Genomic DNA, 14,917 nt, shown 5'->3' on the forward strand with positions numbered 1-14,917 from the left:
CCAATGGCTTCTGAGCCCACCCGGCGTGGTCATCACAGGTAGTCTGCGATGGTGGAGACCAGTAGTGATTCCCGCTGGCCTCAACTGTGCCGCCGGAGGGGGAGAATGCTGGGAGCCGGGGGAATCCAGTTTTAAACTCACCAAGCATAATTAAATGCATATTTAAATACTTATTTAAATATACTAATCTGGTTTACTCACAGACAGTGACCCAAGCCGGGAATCAAACCCGGGCCCCTGGCTCTGTGAAGCAACAGTGCTAACCTCTGTGCTACCGTGCCGCCATGTTCGTAACGTTATTGAATGTCAAGGGGAGGTGGTCAGATTCTCTCTTTTTCGAGATGGTCATTGCCTGCCACTTATCAGCTCAAGCCAGAATGTTGTCCAGGTCTTGTTGCATATTGGATTGGATTTGTTTATTGTCACATGTACCGAGGTACAGTGAAAAGTATTTTTCTGCGAGCAGCTCAACAGATCATTAAGTACACGGGAAGAAAAGGGAAGAAAAGAAAATACATAATAGGGCAACACAAGGTACACAATGTAACTACATAAGCACCGGCATCGGGTGAAGCATACAGGGTGTAGTGTTAATGAGGTCAGTCCATAAGAGGGTCATTTAGGAGTCTGGTAACAGCGAGGAAGAAGTTGTTTTTGAGTCTGTTCGTGCGTGTTCTCAGACTTCTGTATCTCCTGCCCAATGGAAGAAGTTGGAAGAGTGAGTAAGCCGGGTGGGAGGGGTCTTTGATTATGCTGCCTGCTTTCCCCAGGCAGCGGGAGGTGTAGATGGACTCAATGGATGGGAGGCAGGTTTGTGAGATGGACTGGGCAGTGTTCCCGACTCTCTGGAGTTTCTTGTGGTCCTGGGCCGAGCAGTTGTCATACCAGGCTATGATGCAGCCAGATAGGATGCTTTCTATGGTGCATTTGTAAAAGTTGGTAAGCGTTAATGTGGACATGTCAAATTTCCTTAGTTTCCTGAGGAAGTATAGGCGCTGTTGTGCTTTTTTGGTGGTAGCGTCGACGTGGGTGGACCAGGACAGATTTTTAGAGATGTGCACCCCTGGGAATTTGATACTGCTAACCATCTCCACCTCGGCCCCGTTGATGCTGACGGGGGCCTGTACAGTACTTTGCTTCCTGAAGTCAATGACCAGCTCATTAGTTTTGCTGGCATTGAGGGAGAGATTGTTGTCGCTGCACCACTCCACTAGGTTCTCAATTTCCCTCCTGTATTCTGACTCGTCGTTATTCAAGATCCGGCCCACTATGGTCGTATCGTCAGCAAACTTGTAGATGGAGTTGGAACCAAATTTTGCCATGCAGTCGTGCGTGTACAGGGAGTAGAGTAGGGGGCTAAGTACGCAGCCTTGCAGGGCCCCGGTATTGAGGACTATTGTGGAGGAGGAGGTGTTGTTGTTCATTCTTACTGATTGTGGTCGGTTGGTCAGAAAATCGAGGATCCAGTTTCAGAGTGGGGAGCCATGTCCTTGGTTTTGGAGCTTTGATATGAGCTTGGCTGGAATTATGGTGTTGGAGGCGGACCTGTAGTCAATAAATAGGTGTCTGTTGTATTCATGATGCTATTCATATGTATATGAATAGCTACACAGACTGGGTAGGGAGTTGCAAATGATGCTGCATATTGTGCAATCATCCATGATCATCCGCACTTCTGTCCTTATGATGGAGGGAAGATCATTGATAAAGCAGCTGAAGATGGTTCCTGAGGAACTTCTGCTATGGTGTCCCAGCACTGAGATGATTTACGTCCAACAACCATAACCATTCACTTTTGAGCAAGTTACAACTCCAACCAATGGAGAGTTTTACCATGGTTTCCCATTGACTTCAGTTTTGCTTATGTTCCTTGATGCCACACTTGGTCAAATGCTGTCTTGATGTCAAGGGCAGTCACTCTCACCTCACAAAAACAGTTCTTTTGTCCTCATTTGAACCAAGGCTGTAAAGAGGTTAGAAGCTGAGTGGCCCTGGGTGAACTCAAATTGTGAGCCAGCTAGCGGGTTACTGCTGAGTAAGTGCCGCTTGATAGCACTGTCAATGACACTGCTGACAATCGAGGTTAGACTGAAGAAACCTGGCCGGCTTGGGTTTTTCTGCTTTTTATGGCATGATATAACTGGGCAATTTTCCACATTGCTGGCTAGGTGCCAATGTTGTAGCTGTACTGGAACAGCTTGACTGGGGCACAGCTAGTTCTGGAGCACAAGTCTTCAATACTATCGCTGAATGTTGTCACGATCTAAAGCCTTTGCTGTGCCTTCAGCCATTTCTTGGTATCACGTAGCTGAGCTGAATTGGCTGAAGACTGGCATCTGTGATGATGGTGACCTCGGGAGGAGACAAGGATGGATCATCCACTTGACACTTCTGGCAAAGATTGTTGCAAATGCTTTAGCCTTATATTTAGCACTGATGTGCTGGGCTCCCCCATCATTGAGGATGGGGTTATTTGTGAAGCATCCTGTCAGTTGCTTAATTGCCGACCACTCATTCATGACTGGATGTGACTGATTAAATTGACCACCTACCTCCATTCAGCAGGTAGCCAATCAGCTTCCGTTGCTGCCGCTGAGAAACTTCCCTGGTGGCGGGACTACATTGGGGATCTGTCCCGACAGAGTTCCCGGCTATTTTCCCATACCCGCCTTCCGCCTGCCCCACCGGACCAGGGAAAGCCTGCCCAATGTTTCAGCTACATCCCATTAAATGATGCTAAAAGTGGGTCAATTGATTCCTAATCTGTGCAGTTGACTGCCCAATGGGTTCCCACCACATTTCTGTATGAGTGTACTTTTATAATAGCTCTCAGGGCGTGCATTTTGAGTGTCCACATGTTTGCGTGTGACATGTCCCTCCTGGAATTTCTAACCAACAAAAGAGGGGGGGAAATGTATTTAATAATAATCTTTATTAGTGTCACAAGTAGGCTTACATTAACACTGCAATGAAGTTACTGTGAAAAGCCCCCAGTCGCCACACTCCAGCACATATTCGGGAACACAGAGGGAGAATTCAGAATGTCCAATTCACCTAACAAGCACGTCTTTCGGGACTTGTGGGAGGAAACCGGAACACCCGGAGGAAACCCACGCAAACATGGGAGAACGTGCAGACTCCTGACAGGCAGTGACCCAAGCAGGAATCGAACATGGGACCCCGGTGCTGTGAAGCAACAGTGTGCTACCGATTTGGTATAATTTGTAAATAAACATGGAAAGAAAATGTTTTTTCATTTGTTCAGGGGATGTGGGCATCGCTGGCTGTGCCAGCATTTAATGTCCATCCCTAATTGCCCTTGAGGGGGGCAGTTGAGAGTCAATCACATGGCTGTAGGTCTGGTGTCACATGTAGGCCAGAACAGGCAAGGACGGCAGATTTCCTTCCTTAAAGGACATTAGTGAACCAGATGGGTTTTTCCAATAACCGACATGGTCGTCATTAGAGTTTTAATTCCAGATTTTTATTGAATTCAAATTTCACCATCTGCAGTGGCAGGATTTGAACCTGGATCCCCAGAACATTACCCTGGGGCTCTGGTTTACTAATCCAGTGACAATACCACTACGCCACTGCCCCCCACCTAAATGTAGGAATCCAGAGCAGAAAAGAAATGTTTATGTTTTAGCTGTTTATAACTTTTAAGAACTGTCTTTTGAAAGTATTGACATCTGAAATGTTAATCCATCGATTTTCCTCTTAATATCTTACTGTACATTTTCTGAATGTTAGACATGTTTTATTATTTTGCCTGCTGAAAGACAGATTTCACACAAATGCAATACTTCCAGGAATGGCATGCATTTGATTTCTGATGTTACATCCAACGGGTGGGTGACTGGGAAACAAAGACTGGCTCTTTCCTTCCTTCTTGCTGCCTGGTGCCTTTTTCCTGTCTTAATTAAAACACTGTTAGAAAACAGAACATTTATTGCTAGACTTTGCCTCCAGTGATGTTAGCACTTTGATTTTGCAAATCTCTGGATGTACATTGATCGTATTCGAGATAATCCCACGTGGATGGGTCACGCCAGTCACAAATTATTTTTTTTTTAAATCAGTGAAAGTAGGAGTAGCAAAACATTTGTCAAAAATGAGGCAATAATATTTGTGCTGGCTTGAACAATTACCAGTTGCTCAGAGTAAAAGCAGCTATATATCATTCATATGAAAACTATATATGCTCTCCATTTCATACATAACATGCCAATTGCTAAGTTAGGCAAATGAATTATCGCACGGCACTAGGAGACAATAACACAATTTTCATTTCAGGCAATAACAGATAGTTATCATACTGACATTTTCATAGCCTGGCCATAACAACATTAAAAGTTTCTGAGGGTGCAGTTTATGGTGCAGCAATTTCTGTTGTATGAATGCGTTGATTGGTTGAATTCAGACACAGGACCCAAATCCCCATTGATTTAGGGAGCACAGTGCCCTAATTGGAAGATAGTTTTGGCAATCCAGATGGATTATGAAAAATACAATAAAAATTAAAATGTCGTCAAATATTAGCGGGAATGTGCAGTTTATAGTTAGAGTTTTATTGGCAAGGTAAGTATGAAGAATTTATTTACCACACAACTCCCGTTCCACCCCCTCATTCTGCAGAAATGCAAACAAACCCCTTGGTCTTAATAGTTTTGAGTAGATGCACAGTTTATAGTAGCCAAATGCATCTGATTCAGCAAGAGAGCAATACACATGCATTTTGCTGTCAGTGGTGAAGGAAGGCACTCACGGTATTGCCTCACTGACAGCTGCCCAAAGACTTTTTGTGACACTGTCAAGGGAAATTTCCACTAACCTCACATATTTTTAGAGCAGTGCCCTCTGCTGTGGATTGCTCGTATCTACAGATGGTGCAAGCAAGAGAGTGGGACTCCAGCCAATCAGACTGAAGTAGACTCACTGACACATGATGGCCTGGATATTTACTGGGGCAGGTTACATAGGAGACTGGGGCAGGGGTGTTGGGCAAAGTTTCGGTTGGGAAAGCAGTTGGGTGGGGAGAACTCTGGACTGGGTTACATAGAACATAGAACATTACAGCGCAGTACAGGCCCTTCGGCCCTCGATGTTGCGCCGACCTGTGAAACCACTCTAAAGCCCATCTACACTATTCCCTTATCGTCCATATGTGTATCCAATGACCATTTGAATGCCCCTAGTGTTGGCGAGTCCACTACTGTTGCAGGCAGGGCATTCCACACCCTTACTACTCTCTGAGTAAAGAACCTACCTCTGACATCTGTCCTATATCTATCTCCCCTCAATTTAAATCTATGTCCCCTCATGCTAGACATCACCATCTGAGGAAAAATGCTCTCACTGTCCACCCTATCCAATCCTCTGATCATCTTGTATGCCTCAATTAAGTCACCTCTTAACCTTCTTCTCTCTAACGAAAACAGCCTCAAGTCCCTCAGCCTTTCCTCATAAGATCTTCCCTCCATACCAGGCAACATTCTGGTAAATCTCCTCTGCACCCTTTCCAATGCTTCCACATCCTTCCTATAATGCGACGACCAGAATTGCACACAATACTCCAAATGCGGCCGCACCAGAGTTTTGTACAACTGCAACATGACCTCATGGCTCCGAAACTCAATCCCTCTGCCAATAAAAGCTAACACACCGTATGCCTTAACAACCCTCTCAACCTGGGTGGCAACTTTCAGGGATCTATGTACATAGACACCGAGATCGCGCTGCTCATCCACACTGCCAAGAATCTTACCATTAGCCCAGTACTCTGTCTTCCTGTTATTCCTTCTTAAATGAATCACCTCACACTTTTCTGCATTAAACTCCATTTGCCACCTCTCAGCCCAGCGCTGCAGCTTATCTATGTCCCTCTGTAACTTGTAACATCCTTCCGCACTGTCCACAACTCCACCGACTTTAGTGTCATCTGCAAATTTACTCACCCATCCTTCTACACCCTCCTCCAGGTCATTTATAAAAATGACAAACAGCAGTGGCCCCAAAACAGATCCTTGTGGTACACCACTAGTAACTGGACTCCAGTCTGAACACTTCCCATCAACCACCACCCTTTGTCTTCTTCCAGCTAGCCAATTTCTGATCCAAACTGCTAAATCACCCTGAATCCCATGCTTCCGTATTTTCTGCAGTAGCATACCGTGGGGAACCTTATCAAACGCTTTACTGAAATCCATATACACCACATCAACTGCTTTACCCTCATCCACCTGTTTGGTCACCTTCTCAAAGAACTCAATAAGGTTTGTGAGGCACGGCCTACCCTTCACAAAACCGTGTTGACTATGTCTAATCAAATTATTCCTTTCCAGATGATTATACACCCTATCTCTTATAAACCTTTCCAAGATTTTGCCCACAACAGAAGTAAGGCTCACTGGTCTATAGTTATCGGGGTTGTCTCTACTCCCCTTCTTGAACAAGGGGACAACATTTGCTATCCTCCAGTATTCTGGCGCTATTCCTGCACACAAAGATGACTTAAAGATCAAAGCCAAAGGCTCAGCAATCTCCTCCCTAGCTTCCCAGAGAATCCGAGGATAAATCCCATCCGGCCCAGCGGACTTATCTATTTTCACACTTTCCAGAATTGTTAACACCTCCTCCTTATGAACCTCAAGCCCTTCTAGTCTAGTAGCCTGAATCTCAGTATTCTCCTCGACAAGATTGTCTTTTTCCTGTGTGAATACTGATGAAAAATATTCATTTAGCACCTCTCCTATCTCCTCGGACTCCAAGCACAACTTCCCACTACTGTCCTTGACTGGCCCTACTCTTACTCTAGTCATTCTTTTATTCCTGACACGAGTCGGTAGATCTAGTCTCTGACCCTGGGAGGGGGATTTGGTGTGAGAGAGAGAGTTGGCAATTGCTGGCCCTAAAGGTCCAGTCTCACATCCCAGGGAAGGGGGGTAATGGAAAATGGGGCTGGTGAATGGAGGTTAGACCCCATATCCCAGATGTGTCAGTAGGGGGTGGAGATATAGGCAGAGATTGGTGCTGATGGCAGAATATTCATCCCTGACTCTGGAAGACTTTGGATTAAGGAGACTCTTATGGAATGAATATCAGTGCTTGGGAAGGAAACATTGCAGCTCCTTCTGGCCCCAAATCATTGCAGCTCCTTCTGGCCCCAAATCATTGCATTTAACTGATCCCAGAAGCTGCTCTCACCTAACTTCAGCTACCACATTTCCCAACACATGGGAGACCAACCCCTCACTGCAAAGAAGGTTCAATTAGGGGCTACCAGTCTCATTAACATAGCTAAAATATCAGCACACCTCCTGAGAGTCTGTTACCTGCCCATCCCTTAACCATTCTCTATAAAGCTTAGAATTTGATCGATTGAAGTCAGCTTCCCGACAAGTTTGGAGCTTTTCCCGATTTAACCCCATCCACTCCCCTCACCTGCAAACAAACCACAGGCTCATCCACGTCAAAATCCTCCCCCCACCCTCACAGAGTCTAAATGAGGAAGTAACGAGCAGGGAATGTATATAAAATTGAAATGATACACAGGGAATTAAATATAAATTGAGAAATACAGATGGTTAAAGGGGAGAGAGATGAAAGAAATAGATGGAAAAAATGGTTTTAAGGTATTTTTAAAATCTCTAACATTATTTATAATGAGGGATTGTGACTCCACACATGAAAAATTAATTGTTATTTGCTAATAATTACCATTTATAATCCCATTTAAAATTCACTTGACCCTTGAAAACACCTTTTCTCTCATTTTGAGTGAGGAACTAGAAGGCTAATACCCCAAATTCATGCCACTAATAATTTCAATGCTGAGCCTGCTAATGAGGATTGCAACAGCACACCTTGTGAAGTATCAGGACACCTCTGATAGCACTTCCAGATTTCTGTGTTTAACTGTGCATGTACCTGCTTCAGCAGTTACTGTCAGATTCCTTCCATCATAATGATGAGCTCAAATGGCCTCACTGTTACCATCATTGCAAACTGTGGACCATGGTATGGCATATAAATACAAGCAAAATAAGCAAATTCAAAAGTAGGGTGCTAACCAAGCATAGGGTGGAGTGGGGAAATAATTGTACTTAATTTTTTGTACATCAGATCAGGTTCAGGAGAGACCAATGTATCGAGTATCGCCGTTTCAAAAACTATTTCTAGTCATCACTTAACGACAGAACCTTAGAGCAGTGTTTGGCTATCAATTGGCATCATATTTTCCATTGCTTCAATTATGCTTCAGCAAAACTCAGAATCAGCAAATGGTGGATAAATCATTCCTGCAGAGATTTATATGATAATGATGATGGGAGAGAGTTCCAAAGTGTGGTGAAGGGGTGTAAAACACTTTGCTGCTGGCAGCCTGTGAACGGGGTTTGGATTAGTATTGATGGAGAGTGCATGCTAATGGTTCATGTTTCTGGCATAATCATACAGCCTGATTTGATATTAATGATCTTGTGGATGATCTGAACTTTTAAGGCAGACTCTGTGATTATGCCAGTCATGTCCCAGTGATTCCAGAGACTAAAGCCTGGGGTAGAGCTTCAACTGTATGAAAGGCAGGAGCAAGAAAGAGTCTGCCTGCAATATGCCAAATTCTAGCAATGGCGGTTACAACTTTATACAACACTGAAGTTGCCAATGTTGAAAAGTAAGACTGTGCTTTCTAGCTTAATTCTAGCTAATTAAAAAAATATATTAATTGGATGAATATTTATATTGAGTGATTTCCAATTGAGGGACATTCCATATACAAGTGGATTTCCTCCTACAATCCAAAGATGTGCAGGTTAAGTGGTTTGGGCATGATCATGTAGGGCTGTGGAGATTGGGTGCGAGAGTGGATTTAGGTAGCGTTCTCTTTTGGAGGGTCTGTGCAGACCCGATGGGCTGAATAGCCTCCTGCACTGGAGGGATTCTATGGAAGTAAGTGAAGGGAATGATCTATAAATACCCCTTCAATAAATCCGCTTTGTCTGGATTTTGAATTCTCCCAACATACTCAGCCTTGTCCTTGGGATATTGGTGAGGACTTTGCAGCCAGTGTTCCCTTCTTATGTCATCAACATAATGGAATAAAGCAAAGTGCGAAAAACAACACTCGTTTTTTTCACAGCTCATGCAAGCCTGAGGCTGAGATTTTTTGCAAGTGTGTAGGTGAATAGCTTCAAATACATGCTGAATTCCTGAACATGCACATCATACTGTCCGATTTGAAGGCCCTTCAGTGAGCTGTTCAGACAATTGCCCAAGGAAAGATTGGAACCCAATTTCTCAAATACTGCAATGGATGAAGAGAAAACATCTGTGTCCCTTTCAGAAAAGTTAAGATGACAAACACTTGGTTTCATTTTGATTCCGTACAATTTCAGAATGACCATCTGTAATTCCAAACCTATTATAGTTTGGACGTTAACTTGCTTTTTTTTCCAGTTAAAGGGGTAGTTCAAGAAAATGGTACAAGCCTCATCTTACAATACTCATGGGAACAGCCCTTGTTACCCTTACTACCCAAGTTCTATCAAAATTAATATTTTATCATCCCACTCTGATCCCTTGAACAGTGTTTGACACTATCAGTGAATACAATGCACATTCTCCCCATGTCTGCGTGGGTTTCCTCCGGGTACTCCGGTTTCCTCCCACAGTCCAAAGACGTGCAGGTTAGGTAGATTGGCCATGATAAATTGCCCTTAGTGTCCAAAAAGGTTAGGAGGGGTTATTCGGTTATGGGGATAGAGTGGAAGTGAGGGCTTAAGTGAGTCGGTGCAGACTCGATGGACCGAATGGCCTCCTTCTGCACTGTATGTTCTATGTTCACCATAACACAGCTTCAAAATCGGGCAGCTTGTTACCTCCAAAATGTACGCCCATCTTTCCTGTGACTCCTTGTTTGAATCACACTAATCAGATTTCAACCCCTGCCATAGCATTGAAATGACCTTTGGCACACCATCCTTCTCCAAAACTATTCTCCAGCTTAGCATTTCCACTCTTTCTGTCAGATCATAGCCAAAATATCATAGCAATGGCTTTCCTTCTCCTGTCATCTGCCTCACAATATCCTTACCTCTTATGCATCACAAAGATTTCTAGTTGATCAACTCTTCTTCCTCATCTACACTCTGTTCCTTGATAATATCATTCAAAAATATGGGTTCAGCTTCCACATGTATGTAGATGACATCCCATTACCTTCCCACAACCACTCTCAAACCCTTCACTGCTTCTTTCTCGTCAACTCAACCTTCAGGTCAAACATTGAGCTTTGGATGAGTCACTATTTTCTCCTCTGAAACATTGAGAATAGGGTAGCAGGGTTATTTCAGATCACGGGGCTGGTCACTCTTGCCCTTTTGCAAGTCAGCCCAGCAAACATTCCATGCTCAGGACAATGGTGGAACACACAAATGTTTGGTGGTCATTGTGGAAGAGCTAGAACCTTGAGAGTCAAGGCTGCATGCAGTTGGAGGGTCCTTCAGAAAGAGGTCTTGTGTTTCCTTTAAGCACACACAAGGAAAGTCATGGAAAATCACCTCACGTGTTCTGTCCCTAGTCATATTGTTTATTGAACCTGATCAACTAAACCAACTAATATGTCAATTCAGGACACCTCTTCCCACCTGCACTGGTATTTGACCAGCATCAAGATGGGCCTTTTCCACTTGGGGAGGCCACCAGTTAGACCGTGGCAGCCACCCAATCATTCTTGAGTGGGTGGGTGGGGCCTTTCTTAATGGCCGCTCCATGGTCCACGGAGGGCCCCAGCGGCAATGGCCTCCCCAGGGCTCTAATGTCAATCGATGCTGAAGAGTTCACCACTCAATCACTGGGGCCTACCTGCATGGCCCAGTTTAGATAACACCGAGCTGCCCTTTGAGGGAGCCTCACTCTCTTATTCCTGCAGCCCCAGCAGTAGCACTTATCAGTGAAGCTGCCCAGACTACTGAACTACTGGCCCTCTGATTAGGTCAGTAGCTCTGGGAGGCAGGTCGTCAACCTCGATTGGATGGCAGTCCCAATCGCAGCCTTTTGATTGGCCACCGCTGGAAAATTGCCAGTTAGGGTCCCACTGCTCTCTATGGGGGTTTTCAACCTGCTTTCAGTCCCAGTGGTGAGAACAGTCAGAGTACAAAACTTCCAGCCTAGATCCTCATGAAAGCGCATTATGCTTTTCTACATGAAAGCTGCTTCAGAAATGCAAGGGGCATCCATTATATGTTCATCATTCTCTTGTTACTCTATTCACTATTTGTTTATATCTCATGATATACTGCCGTACCCCGAGCTGGCTATGCCCATCTGGTAATGCATTTTTTTTTGACCATCTCTATTTCTTTGCAGGGGTCACTTAGCCTCAGTATTCGACCTGGAATGTGGGATTTGTTTCTGTTTAATACATCTTTTCAACTCTGTTTCTCTTTGGACCTGCGCACGAATACAATTTGGTCTTGACTTAAGAGTTTTATGCTTTACGATCTCAGAAAGCAATCCCATATTCATTAGCAATATAATATATGTAAATTACACCTCCACTCCTGGGTTTTATGCATTGTTGTTAGTGAAAAATCATATCGTTGGGCTGTGAATATATTTGAATTCATTACTGGATTGCACACAATAGAATGCAGATAGGATCATCGGTAACAAAAACAAATGGTGCTGATGGTTTCTGCAAACAGGGGAAAACAAGATGTTGTACCAACACACAGATTTTTCTCAATACTCTGGAGCATATGTTGCAGTGGAATATCCATGCCCTGTGTCTTTCAACTGCACCCATTGCAGAAAAGCATTATATAAACATGATCCGCTGTGAAGTTGTAATCTGGTACTTTTCCTTTGCCCATTCCTCACAGAGTTCCTGGCATAAAGAGTGGGGGAACCATCTACCACCTGGCACATTAGGAGATGGTGAAGAGTGCTTGGGAATGATTTGCACACTGGTTTAAACATCGCTAACCTCATAGCACCACCCCTAAAAGCAAGTTTAAAAAACTGAGAATAACCAACCCAGCGATGTGACCCCTGACTCGCTCATATCTGCCAATAGATAAAACAACGTTCAGTCCTCCAGTCTCATGCCTGCTGGGTAACATATTACTTCAGCAAAACCAATCTGAAACCAACAACGACGTACTGAGGCATGAAACTCCCAATCAATAATTTCATTATGCTGGACATAAAATTTTCAATAACTGCAGATCACTCTTCAGTAAACCAGCAGTAATGGTGTCACAGCAGATAATCCTCTTGTACAAATACCATCAGATATCAGGGGCACAGAGATTAAGGGAAGATGATGACTGCACAGCAAATGTACAAAATATGTTCAACTGATAATACAAAATGTAACAAATGCCAGGGAATGAGATCAAGACGCTGATTCATCTCTGGGCTCACAGAACCACGATAAACGGCTTGATTATTGGTGACAGGCTTTAAGGCAGCGTCTGAAATAACAGCATAGATTTTTGAAGGGCAAGTAGTGTTTCAATTATTTGATTGAGTTTTTCAATAAAGTAACAGAGAGAGTTGATTAGGATAATGCAGTTGATGTGTTCTACATGGACTTTCTGAAGGCATTTCATAAAGTGCCACCTAATAGGCCTGTCAGCTAGGTTGAAGCCCATGGAATAAAAGGATATGAAGTTGGCTGAGTGTCAGAAAAGAGAGAGTGGTGACGAATTGTTGGCTGAAATTTTCCCACTGTTAGCTGGCAGCGGGATTCTCTGGTCCTGCCGGAAGCATATCCCACCCGTGGGTTTCCGTCCAAGAATCATGGTGCGGGCAAGTCAGAGAATTTTGCCCCAAAGTTTTATTGACTTGACCAAATGACCGGAATTCTCCCGCCATTGGGATTCTCTTTCCCGCCCCCGGCTTTCCCTGCTGCGTGTCAGTGGGAAATGTCATTGACAAGTGGCGGGACTGAAGAATACCTCTGCCAGCGAACAGCACGCTGCCAAGAAACATGCAGCTGGGAGACTGGAGAAACCTGACCAATATCTCTTTATGTGGCTCAGTGTTATACCTTGTTTAATACTACACTTGTGAAGCACCTTGGGATGTTTCATTATATTAAAAGGCACTGTATAAATTTAAGTTGCTTTTTTAAAAATTCTAATTATGTTTTTACTCCTTTGTCACTCCCCCCCCCCCCCCCCCCAATAGTACCTCAAATAACCCCAGGCCCCAACCTCTCCAAACCTTTCACGTGAATATTCTGACTCTTTACTGGGATTAAAATTCTCACTCTCATCTTTCTCAAGTGGTCACTTTTCAAATCTATGGCTCAACATTGAGTATTTATATGTCATGAAACTGCAGGGCAGGAGGTGGAGGTGGAAGATATTTATGGATGAGTATAAACCAGGTATCAATATCCAAGCACTTCTATCAGGAATCATTGGAAAATGAAGGTGAGCAGAAGCCTAGCAAACAGCCCCTTCCTAAATTAGACACACTGAAGCCACCTGCAGCAAGTCTACCTCCACCCCTACTTATAGTAGCTAGCTGGGCACAGCAGAGAAATCAAGTTGTGTGCCTCAGAGGCTGAATGAGTCACATGAGTCTAATGAGATGCACAGACAAGAATTTTAAGTCAACAAATTGTCAAAGTCTTGGATCTTGACAACCTGTAGTGCTTTAAGTTTACTTTAGCTATTTGCAACAGCCTTTGTAATATTGAGTAATGGGTACAAATTGCTAGTGCCACAATCAATTGTTTTTGATTCAGGGAATAGTTGTGTGATAGTCAAAGAACATTCTTATAGGTGCCATTGGGGATGTCAAACTAAAGACATGTCTGCCTGTTCAAGAAGACAACATTTATCCTTCAACCAACACAACTAGTAACTTAGTTAATTATTGCATTTGTGAGCTTGTAGGTTAATTTATACACAATAAAACAACTTGAACTTGCCAAGTGACTATAAACTATTTTGAATTGTCATGAGGACAATCCTGGAATAATCTCTGCTCCCTCTGCCTATTATTGAAGTGCAATGTAGCCTGTATGAAAGTTCCTCTGACTCAACTGTTAACCAAAATAGATTCCAATAGTAGATTATTGACCAAGCTTCAAGGATTTTGAGGCAGCTGCCAATTACCACTGTTGACCTCGATGTATAATTGTTGAAACTAATATTGGAAGATCAGTAGATTCATCCAAGCTAAATAAAATGTCTCATGTCTGTGTGCGTGTCCTGTCAACCTTTTCTGTTGTGAATCCCTACATCCATTCTATAATGGAAAATGTGCATTCTAAATTTATCACACTGCAAAGCCCACACCTCCATACCATCAAAGGTGAAAGGGTATGAATGCAGAATGGAAGGTTCATGAAGGGGCCTTCGATTACCTTCATCTCCTCACCCACTGCCAGCCTGGTGGGCAAAACATCACTTCATCACTTAGGCCAGAGTAAAAATGGAATTTAATTCCTCTAGCTATCATAGAGCACTGATTAGCATTTCTGCTGAGGTCCCAAATCAAGCCCGGTGTGCAGCTCAACTACCTCCATAGCCAATCGGATTAAAATAAGAAAGCAGTAGACATAGGTGGGAAAGTGAAACCTTTCAATTTTAACTGCTTGCCCATTCTACTCCATTCTGACCCAATGGCCTTGACTCCCAATGTGCAACACCATTGGAGTTGTATAAATTAAAAAGAAGGGGTTCAATGTAGTAAATAAGTTGTCTTATGAGGAAAGATTGGACAAACTAGGTTTGTATCCACCAGAGTTGAGAAGAGTAATAGAGGACTTGATTGAAACATACAAGATCCTAAGGGGGAGTGATAGGGTGGATGCGGAAGGGATGTTTCCTCATGTGAGAGAATCTAGAACCAGGACTCACCATTTAAAACAGAAGATTGGTGAGGCTTTGGGACACTT

General features: G+C 43.6%; 1 protein-coding gene across 4 annotated transcripts in view; it reads right to left on the bottom strand.

The window, feature by feature from the left end:
• The window catches only part of LOC140387976 (voltage-dependent calcium channel subunit alpha-2/delta-1), an 890,358-nt gene that overhangs the window by 367,428 nt on the left and 508,013 nt on the right, over positions 1 to 14,917 (bottom strand). The gene's annotated exons all lie outside the window — the stretch shown is intronic.

Source organism: Scyliorhinus torazame, chromosome 13 (assembly GCF_047496885.1).
Source record: "Scyliorhinus torazame isolate Kashiwa2021f chromosome 13, sScyTor2.1, whole genome shotgun sequence".
Lineage (NCBI taxonomy): Eukaryota > Metazoa > Chordata > Chondrichthyes > Carcharhiniformes > Scyliorhinidae > Scyliorhinus > Scyliorhinus torazame.